We start from the raw sequence: 10218 nt of genomic DNA, 5'->3' as shown, positions 1-10218 counted from the left end.
GGGTGGGGAGGACAAAGATGAGCAGTTTCCCGGAAATAATAGGGAGGCTTGGACAGGATGATTGGATACGGAGCTCAAAATGACGCTGTCAAAGCCCTTCAACGTGGCTCCTCGAAGTCTCAGGCTGCCCCATACCAGGGAAGCGGTGACCCGAGTAGAAGGTGGAGGCGGGGAAACTTCCTACTTCCCAAGACGGCTGTTTTGTACAAGGGAGAGTGGACGGGCAGCACGGCCTTACAGCCTGCAAGTGTCTTTACGACGGCAGCTGCGGACCTGCCCCGCTTCCCTTCCCCCTCTTTCCACGAGGCTCGCCAAGCCCGGAGCGGCGGGGCAGGGGGAAGAAGGGCGGGGAGCTCCGGGCTAGCACCCTTTCATCCAGACCCGAGCCGGGATCCCGGATCCGGGTGTTGCTTCCGCCTGTGTGCAAGCAAGCTGAGGCAGTAGGAGGGCGGAGCCTCATTGTAGGGCGGAGCCTAGGCGGGAGAGGCACCTGCCATTGGCCAGCCGCGCCATCACGGGGTGGGGGCGGGCACCAAGGGCGCGCAGGCCCCGCCCCCGCTCCGAGCCCGGCCTGTTTCGCGGTCCCCCCCAGCTGCACAGACATGACACAGACACACAGTCACTGCAGCTGCTGAGCGAGCCCGGCGCTCTTGGGCACGCGGCGGCCGAGCCAGCCCGTAGCTCGGACCCCAGCGCCCGCCACCCCCCCGCCAGCACCCGCACGGCGGCCCCAGCCAAGCCTAGGAGCTGGAGGCGGGGATCGCGCTCCGGCTCCCGCTAGTGGCGCCGGGCTGCCGGAGGCTGTTGCAGCGGCCGCCCAGCTCCGAGCGCCGGGCGCTCGGAGAAGCAGGCGCGTCTCGGAGGCGGCGGCGGCCGAGGCCAGCGAGCGCTCCTGGCGGCTGCGGGGACGCCCTTTTCGACTCCCCGCACCCACCGCGCTGCGCCCCGCCTCCGCTCCGGTGACCTTCTCGGGGCGCCTCCCCCGGCCCCGCGCCCCCGGCCCCGCGCCCCAGGCCAGGGCGAGGCCCTCTCCAGCGCCTCCTTCCCGCGGAGCCGCGGGCGGGCGGCGCAGGCCCGGGGGGCGGGGGCGCCGCGACCGGCTGCAGCACCCCCGCCGCCGCGCTAGGCGCCCGGCCCGGCCGGACTGTCGCTGCCCCGCCGCCGCGCGGGAGCCTGGGCGCCCGAAGCTGGGGGCGCGGCTGCGCTCACCTCGCCGGGCCGGGAGCGGACAGGCCCTGCCCTGAAGGGGTGAAGCTGCTGGGAGCGTGGGAGGTGGAGCCGGCCCCAGCGGCCGCCCAGCGTCTCAGCCCAGCGCCCCCTCCCAGGACCCAGCCCAAGGCGGACCCAGGCCTCTGTCCATGCCGGGCGCCCCTGGCTTGGAAGAGTCTCGGAGGCAAGGAACAGCTCCAAGAAGCGGCACCAGCAGCAGAGAAAGAAGGGAGAGTGCTCAGCTTGGGCGGCCCGGACCCTCTCGGCAGCGTTTGGAGCCCTGCGCTGCCTCGAAGTGTGCGCTCGGCACCGCCGTTTGGAAAAGGGCAGCTCCTGTTGGGACCCCGACCCGGACCCCCTGCGCCTCCTAGGCGGCGCCGTCGCGTCACCCAGTTCTTCCGAGATCTCTCTCTGCCTGGCGGCAGTCACGGCCAAGGTAAGAGTCCGGGGGTGCCAGAGAGCAACCGTGGGGGCGACCTGGAAAGCGGCGCTGGACAAGTTCTCCGAACCTGTAGCTGGTACCACCTATGCTCGGGATTCTGGTGGAGAGGAAGGGAGTGTGGACACTCCCTCTGCTGCCTGGGCCGGGAGCCCTGGAGAGGCTGGTGGTGGAAGTCCCCGAGACTCTGAGATTCTTGTCCCCAGGACCCGTCCCAGGGCCTACCGGGCTCCTAGGCACACAGGCTGCAGATTGGGAGCAAGCAAGGAAATTACCATTAGCAACGGAAGGTGAGGTGTCCGCACCCTGCCGCCTCCTCGCCAGCACCTGGGTTTTGGGGGGGACCTGCTGTGTTTGGAGAGGCCCCTCTTGGGCGAGCCCCACCTGCCTTGTCCTGACGTGATGCTGTGAAGAACTTTTCTTTGCTCCTTGTTGCAGAGGGCGGAGGCGGATTTGGGGTGAGCAGCCACAGCTTGCGAGTCCCTCTATAGGAGAGAGTGGTTGGGTGGCAGCGGTTTCTGTAGAGTGGAAACCCGACCGGAGAGAGTGTCACTCCTATGAGGCAAAGCTGCTTGTGACGAGTGATCAATACAGCGTGATCCAGGCATTTCTGTGAATGTCACTGATTCTGAAGGGTGGAGTGATGGACTCCAAAGTTTGTGCCTCCTGAAGTTATTTTGTTCATTGCCTCCTTGCTTTCTTTTTAATTTTTTTTTTCTCGAAGGAACCTTAGTTCTGCAAAGCCTGTCTTGGCTGTTTAAAATTTTTTTTAACCTGTGAGCTTCCCCTGGAACCATCTGATTTTAAATGGGTCACTTCGGAAGGAACAGATTGTCTCTCTTACATTGAATCCTTCCCCACCCCCGGTGACCCTGTTTAATGGGGATGGATTTTTTTTTTTTCGTTCCTGAGCTGATATACCTCTGTCCAGCAGATTTCTGCTGCATTCCGAGAATCCTTGCATTTTGCCACTCAGTCCAGTAAAATGATCTCCTGAGGGAGCAAAACAGCAGCTTACATTTTCTGTGAATGTCACAGGAAGTTTTACAGGGTCTTATGTAAGTGCCCCAAGAGAGAACTCAGACTCTGGCTTCCTTTCTGGGGGGCTGGGGGAGGGGCGGTGGGGGTGGGCAGCGGGGGTCACTTCACCTAAATGCAGCTGCCATCCCTCTGACCCCGTGGAAACTCCGAGTGCTCATTCACTCGTGGAGGGAGGCAGTCCCCTCGTGTTAATCTTTCTCCTCCACCCTCCCGTCTTCCCACCTCAGGAGTGAGCTTGGATAGACCTCGGACAAGGGAAGGTTCTGAATTAGGAAAGGGGCAGGGGTGCTCCGTGTTCTCATCTCTCCCAAATGGGTGACACCCATGAGTTACTCCTTGGCAGGACGAGTCCTCCCCTGGGGATGAGAAACAACGAGGACCTGGCTTTAAGGTTTCACACGTCTCTTAGCGTACGCTTATTTTTCAAGAGCACTTCGTTTTAGTGACAATTGCTTTGAGGAGAACACACATTTATCGGGCCTGGTCTCGTTTGCTCTGTGTGGGGAAGAAAGCTAACTGGGATGGAGAGGCGAAAGTTATCGAGATTGAGATCTTAGTGGGTTTTCCAGGGTGGCGGGGAAAGCGGGAGGGAGAGGCTTTCGGAGGCTGGTCGCCCTGCAGCGGGCACAGGCAGCCGACAAGTGTGGGCCCGCTCCACTTCATGAAGTGGGCTGGGTCGTGGGCCAACTTTCTGGCGTGAGAGGATGCAGGTTCCTTTGCCGTGTAAACCGTTAACTCGGAGGGCCTTAGCATCGAAGAGAAAAGTTTGTCGGTCTCATCACAGGTCCTGGGAGTGCTTCCACCTCCTGGGATGGAGGCGGAGGTTGGGTTCTGGGTTCCTGAGCTTGCGCTTTCACGCGGATGCGGGAGGCAGGAGTGTCTCCATCTGGAGCCGCCTACAGTGACAGGACACTAGGGGGACCAGTTTTCTCTTCCACTGCAGAGGAAGCAAACACAAGGACCCGCACCGGATGATCTCACTTCTGTGTGGCATCTAATGAACAAAATCGACTGACAAACAAAATAGAAACAGAGGCATGGACTCATGGGACAGATGGACAGAGGGGATGGGGGAGGGGCCTGGATGAAAGAAAGTGAAAGGATTAACCCAAACTACACACACCACACACAGACACGGACAACAGTGTGGTGATGGTGGAGAGGTTCAGGTGGGGAGGGAATGGGGGCTTTGCTGGGACGAGGGGCGCACGAGGCAGTGCGCAGATAATGTTTTATGGAGTTCTACGCTTGAAACCTGTATGGTTTTGCAAGCTAGTGTCGCCCCAATAAATTCAATGAAAACAAACACACACAAAAACCAAAAACAAGGATCCATGTTGCAAAAAGCTGTGCTTTATCCATCTGTAGGGCCGTGACCCCAACTTTTTGGTGTCCCATGCGTGCTTGCACTAACGCTTAGGTGGGGGGCCTGTTCACGTCTTAAGCGTCTTTTAGGCAACTCAGAACGAGTCAACTGCAAAGTGTTATGTGTTATGTGAGACGCTGAGCAACTCAGTTTTCTCTAAATGTGTGAGGTTTATACATTTTTGGGAGACAGGCCTTCCTGCCAACTCCATCCTTGGGGCATTAGACCATGCTAACTTAAAATTCCTTAAGAGTTTGTGATCAAAACTCCCCCTTTTGGTTTCTGGACTGCACACCCCCAGCAGTCTCCATAAAATCAGCTTCCTCTGTTCTGGATGGAGTCTAGATTCGACTCCATTAAACATGAAATTTCTCGCTATCGTCCTCTTAAAAGTACACAGCTTATGTTTACAGGTGACCCCTGAACAACAGCGTTTGAATGTGCGTGGGTTCCCTTATGAGCACATTTTTTCCCCCAGGAAATACAGACAGAGCTTCCTATCCTCAGGTTTCACATCTGGGGATTCAACAAATCCTGATGGAAAACAATAATTTTGCATGTCCAAGCACAGATGGAAAATACTGTATTTTGCCCTGTATAATGCGCGCCCACATTTTTATGTGCATTATACACAGGATTATTATACCCGTTATACCCATGGTATATAATCATTAGACCCTTGTATAACACACATCCTTATTTTTCCCTCAAAAATTTGGGCAAAAAGTGCACATTATACATGGCCCCATGTGGGGTGACTGTTTTTGATCCGTCATTGGTTGAACAGGCGGGTGTGGACCACCCACTGCAGAATCAAAAGTTCTGTGTGATGATCCACTGGGTAGGGGTGGATTCCCCTACACCCAGCGTTGCTTTCGAGGGTCCTCTGTCTGAGGAGGCAACATGGCATTTGATAGTGTAGTTACAGTTTCATCTCAGATGCTCCCTGCATTTTTAACAGTATGAAATCATCAATGTCCAGGTTTCTTCCAGCAGCCCTGGAAGATAATTCTATTTTGCTGAAGAACAAAGCCCCATTGCCCAGGCTCACCTTGGCCACAGTGGCCAAGTCTCATCAAAGCCAACGGCAGAGGTGGGCAGACAGGACAGGTGAGAGACAGAGTCCAAGAAGAGATGACCCAGTTTAGAATACTGGCCCGGAAAAAGGCAAGTGTTGCCAAGGTTTAGGCCTTAGTGGAGTCGGAAAGACCCGACCCAGCGGGTAGAATTAGCTCAGTGTTTGGACCTACGTGAGTTATTGTATTTCCCTGAACTCTGGGGTCTGGTAGATCTTGGTTTTGATCATTTCCCTGTGTGTACTGTGCATATTTAGGTAGTTTGAGGGGAGCTGTTGTTGTGGTCTAGGGAAAATGGTCAGCATAAAGCTTTATTTCTGCTATTAAGGCTTTATAGATTGATTCTCATAGGCGCAGTATAGCCAAGGGGTAAGAGATTGGAACAGGCAAACACTATTAAATTTGCCATTGAACATCGACTAGTGAAAACTGTCCTGGAGAGGAAATATGCTGAGGTCCTCAGGCTCGGATGGAGTCTTGTGGATTTCAGGGAAGCCAGATGGCAGAGGTGGAGTAAGAAGCTGAGACAGGATACCGGCCTTTCTTAGGCTCCCCTTCGAGTTACAGCCACCGCCTAGAGCCCACCCGTGTGGATGAGGCTTTGCTGCCCCACGCTGGAGTGTTTGACACGGAGAGGCACTCAGCTCCCCTCTGACCGGACCGACATGTGCAGAGCAGTAGGCAGCAGCCTGTAAAGTTTTAAAGCTTGAGTAAATGTATTTTAGAAGACTTTTTTTTTCCTTATAACTCAACAAATAATAATTGAACATCTGTTATGTGGCGGATCCCATGCTCTGGCGCATGGAGGTTCCACGTTTAGTTTGTAGCCTTCTAGGGGAGTCAGACGTGGAACCATGACTGTGAACCAAGTACCGTTGTACAGGTTTGTTCGAAGGATGGGTTTGATATTGGCAGGATAGTGGAAAGGAAGAGGTATCCCAGGCCGGAAGAACCGCATGGAAACCTTAATGTATGTAGCGGGTGAAGGGGGAATAGTGGGAGTTAGCGTGGCTGGAAGGTGGGATGTGTTGGAGGAGGGGAGCGAGCTTGGTGTCAGAAGGACATAATCACGTAGCATTCCATGCTGAGTACCGCACCTTTGCTTCCTGCTGTGTGTATTCATTCAGACGGCGGCAAGACCGGTTGCTGGATAAGATCCAGGAGTTCTAGTTGATCATCCCCCATTTTTATTAAAAACCCAGAAAATCTCTTTTCTGTCCTTCATCCTTCTATGCACAGCATTCTGCCTCTTCTCGAACACACTATTAGCAGTGGGAATAAAGGAAGGGTCCCTCATGAGCCGTACGTCTGTCTTCTCGTGCACGTGAATTACGTCTGGGGCTCTCGTTCCGCGATTATGCAGCAGTGGGGGACAGGACAGTGTCCCTGACAAATGATCTGGACTGTGGAGGGAGAAGTCCTCTGTGAGAACAAATTCTGTCCTGTCAGATGTGCTTCTGGGGAGAGTTATGGTCGTTTTTAACGACTGAACGAGGTTCCTGTATTTGAATCACGTCAATCCCGGCCTCAACTTTTTTTTGCTATCGGGAAAGGAAGAGTTTTATAATCTTGAGGTTGGGGGGCGGGGGATGTGTGTGTGTGGTTTTTCTGGAATGAGGAAACTATGTAGTAAGGCAGAAGAAAATCCACAGCGCAACCGCCAGAGGGTATGAGAGAGAATGGAAAATCACAGTTGCAGCAGCAATCTCCAGGGCCAAGTATATTTAGGTTTTCAGAAGCAGGAGCCAGGACAGTGGAGGTGAAAGAAGCCTGGTGTGTGTGCGTGTTACCATTACCACCCTTTCCTGTGCTGAGTGGGAGGCAAGGGGGTTTATGTAGAATTAGGAGTGTTACATCATTCTATGGTAACTTGCTATGTGACCTTAGAATACTTCTCGACCTCTCTGAGCTTTAGGCCTGTCTCTGTACGTAAGTTAGGTGGTGGTTTTTGTTGTTGTTGTTGTTGTTTTGTTTTTTTGATCTGGTGACTAGGAATTTGGAGGCCCAGAGAAGGAAAGGTCTTGCTTGAGCTACTGAGTGGCAAAGCTTGGCCTGTTTCTAGCTATCTACCTCTGAAATGGGAAGAAGTCTGACCGGTTCAAAGGTGTACTCCACCTTGAAGCGGAAAACATCGTTAAGTATGCAGTGCCGAAGGAAAGAGTCAGAATGTCTTTGCTGCGCTGGGGGCAGGGTCTGTGTGTTGCACACTGTACTAGAACCTCTTTGATGCATGAGGCCGGTCCCGTATGAGCAGCTGGACTTGCCTGCTCACTTTAGGTGTTGTGCCGCTCTGTTGGTCCTGGAACGTTACGCTATTCCTTGAGAACCACTTGAGAATTACATGCTTTGTGCTAAAAAGCAATGCTAACCATTTTGATTTTTTTTTTTCCAAATGAAGTCATTAAACACTGACTTGACCTTTTGGATTTTTGCAAAGCCTGGACTCTACCATAAAAAAGGAAGGGAACCCTTACATTTGGCCTGGGAGGTTACCTTGTTAGGGGAGCTACTGGGTGAGTATGTAGGGAGGGATGTTTGCGAGAAGGAAAGATACAGAGAGCAATTGTGGAGAAGTACAAGTCAGGAGGACTGTGTGTCTCCAAATTTGTGAGTTGCTAGAAGTCTCCTCACCACCCTGGCCCGGGCCTCCTGGGTAAAGAGGGCAGTGCTTGTTGGAAAGAGGAGATTTGAAGTGCAATGTAAACACACCGTTTGTTACATTATTATTATTATTTCAGTATTGAAACCAAGTCTAAGAGTGCCCTATTGTAGAAGAACTTGGCATATAAAATCTGATCTTAAAAGCAACTCATTGAAGGTAAGTAATTGTTTGGGGGTACAAAAAGATTTTTATTTTACAAAAGGGATGCGTAGCAAGTTTTTAAAAAATAGCTAGCTGTATTTCAAAGTACACTATTCACACAATCATGATGGATGCTTCGGGGAGCCTCACTTGTTACATTAAAATCAAGTTGAAACATTTCCAGTGTTTTAACAACTCACCAGATTTCCTTGTCAAGGAGCCTAATACCTAGGCTATTACAGAAAGTCTATCACAGAAAGAAGTACAGTAGTTACGTAAACTTTGTAACCACTAACCTACCACGTAATGTCTCTTACTTACTTGGGTCAGATTGCTTCTTTAACTAGTTCTTCCTGGAGGTATCAGTCATAACCGCCCCCCTGCATGAGCGTCTTAGCCATCCTCACAGACTCCCTCTAAGCATATAGCAAGACCAGAAGTGGTTTATAAAGTAAATTTGGTAAGAGTTTCCAGGATTCTGAATTTTCATAATTGCAGAGACATGGAATTAATTTTGTTCTGCCTGAGGATACAGTAGAGGTGATATGCATGAGATGTTAAAAAAAAAATCAAAATCATGCTTGCCTACTGGCTCTTCCTTCCCTGCAGTGGAAATATCTAGGGCTTTTTGGTGTTTTGTTCCTTTATCTCTTAGGAAAGTTTCCAAAAAAGAACTCATTCTAGGAATGAAATGAAATGGAAGGCATTTAAGGCTCCAGAGGTAATTCTGGGCAACCTGGAGTTATAGATAATCACAGGCCGGGGCCAGAATGGAAAGTGCCATCTCACCCATAATTTTAGCCTCTCTCATCACATTTTGTCACATTAAGGGGCTGCGCTGTGGATGGGCAGATGGAGACGGAGCCCTGACTGCCGGGAGAGGTTTTGCTCTTAACACAGTTTTTTTTTTTCCCTGAAGTGCCAAGGCCCATCGGGGAGAAGGAGCCGGCTGATCTTTCCAGCTCTCCATGGCAGCATTCAAATCGAGGAGGATTTGTAGCAGAGCATTGGCATGTGGGGGTTTCACGCTTCCTTATTTATTTTTATTTTTAAAATTTAAATCCAGCAGGGAATCATGGGCCCTTCAGAATTATCCTGTGGTAGGATCACCGTGGCTGCATTAAATACATGTGTATCATTATTGAGTAAGGTTAACGTTTCTGTGGCTAACTGGGAACCATCCCTCCTCCCCACGTTTGTTTCCAGAACAGTGAACGTAGATCCCTCATATGTCACCGCTGTTTGTGTACCAGCCTCCCTGACTGCTGGCAGCTCTCATCTGGGCATGGCATTGTGTGGTCCCTTCAGAAGCCATCGGAGGCGCAGGCAGAGTGACAGGAGCAGGTGGGGCTTTTTCTGCCTCCAGGCTCGGTGCCGGGTGCTTAGTGTGCCCGCACTTCATGCATGCTCGCGTCCACACGGAGTGATTTATTCGTGACTGAATCATGGTTGTGTTTCCCTATTGGTGTGGGGCGATGAGGGAGGGAGAGGTGAGGGAGTACCTGGACGCTTCCACGCTTGGACTCTCTGAGGCCTCTGCGGGAGGAAGCTGTTATTTTAAAAAACGTGAAAAGACATTTTCAGACCAGCACACGCGTTCTCTTAGGGGTCATTGTTGTGTTGCAGACACTGAAGGCTTTGTCAAAAGGCAGGGGAAGCACAATACCAGAATGTCCAGTGCGTTTCTCTCCTCTCAGTTTGGAGGGAATGGACTTCCCCGGCTTGAGAGGAGGGGCGTGCTCTCCGGTTTGTTCAGATGCACGTGCCAGGCTGCCTTGAAAGTGGCTCGACAAGCATCGCCAGTGCGACAGAGCTGGGGATGGGTTGTTGATGATAGTATTTCCAGAGCCGGTGATGACGGCTGTGAACAGATGCCGATGCAGATGTGGATGAGAGGCCTGGCTCGAGGGTTAGGAGGGTGAAGGGGGCTTGAGACCCGAGAGGAAGGGCCGTGTGTGCTCTGTGTCCGGTGGGAAGAACTGCCCTCTGCTATCGTGGTGACCTCTCCCCTTTCTCTGTGGATGTCAGTCGTTTGCACGTGGCCTTCTCCGTGTTGTAGATGCTCACGGATACCTCCTCTGTGCAGCGCAGAGCTGCAGTGTGGAGGGGTCAGCAGGGCTTGGAGCCCCACTGGACCGGCAGCTGTGGAAGCTGAGGCTAGGGAGGTAAAGTGAATGGTCCACATTGTCCGGTCAAAATCCCTACTTCCTGCCCTGGGCTCTGTCTGTGCACGCTGTCTCTTTGATGGTGTTGCCTTCGTGCACTCAGCCAGCCTTCAGTAGGC

General features: G+C 52.6%; 1 protein-coding gene across 1 annotated transcript in view; it reads left to right on the top strand.

Moving 5' to 3' along the window:
- Positions 1-815: 815 nt before the first annotated feature.
- Positions 816-10218, top strand: part of LARGE1 (LARGE xylosyl- and glucuronyltransferase 1) — a 461643-nt gene continuing 452240 nt past the window's right edge. The window contains exon 1 of the mRNA XM_028532714.2: positions 816-1645. The gene's annotated coding sequence lies outside the window, so the exon portion shown is untranslated. The remainder of the gene's footprint in view (positions 1646-10218) is intronic.

This window comes from Phyllostomus discolor, chromosome 2, assembly GCF_004126475.2.
Source record: "Phyllostomus discolor isolate MPI-MPIP mPhyDis1 chromosome 2, mPhyDis1.pri.v3, whole genome shotgun sequence".
NCBI lineage: Eukaryota > Metazoa > Chordata > Mammalia > Chiroptera > Phyllostomidae > Phyllostomus > Phyllostomus discolor.
This window is presented reverse-complemented; position numbering and strand designations above follow the sequence as displayed.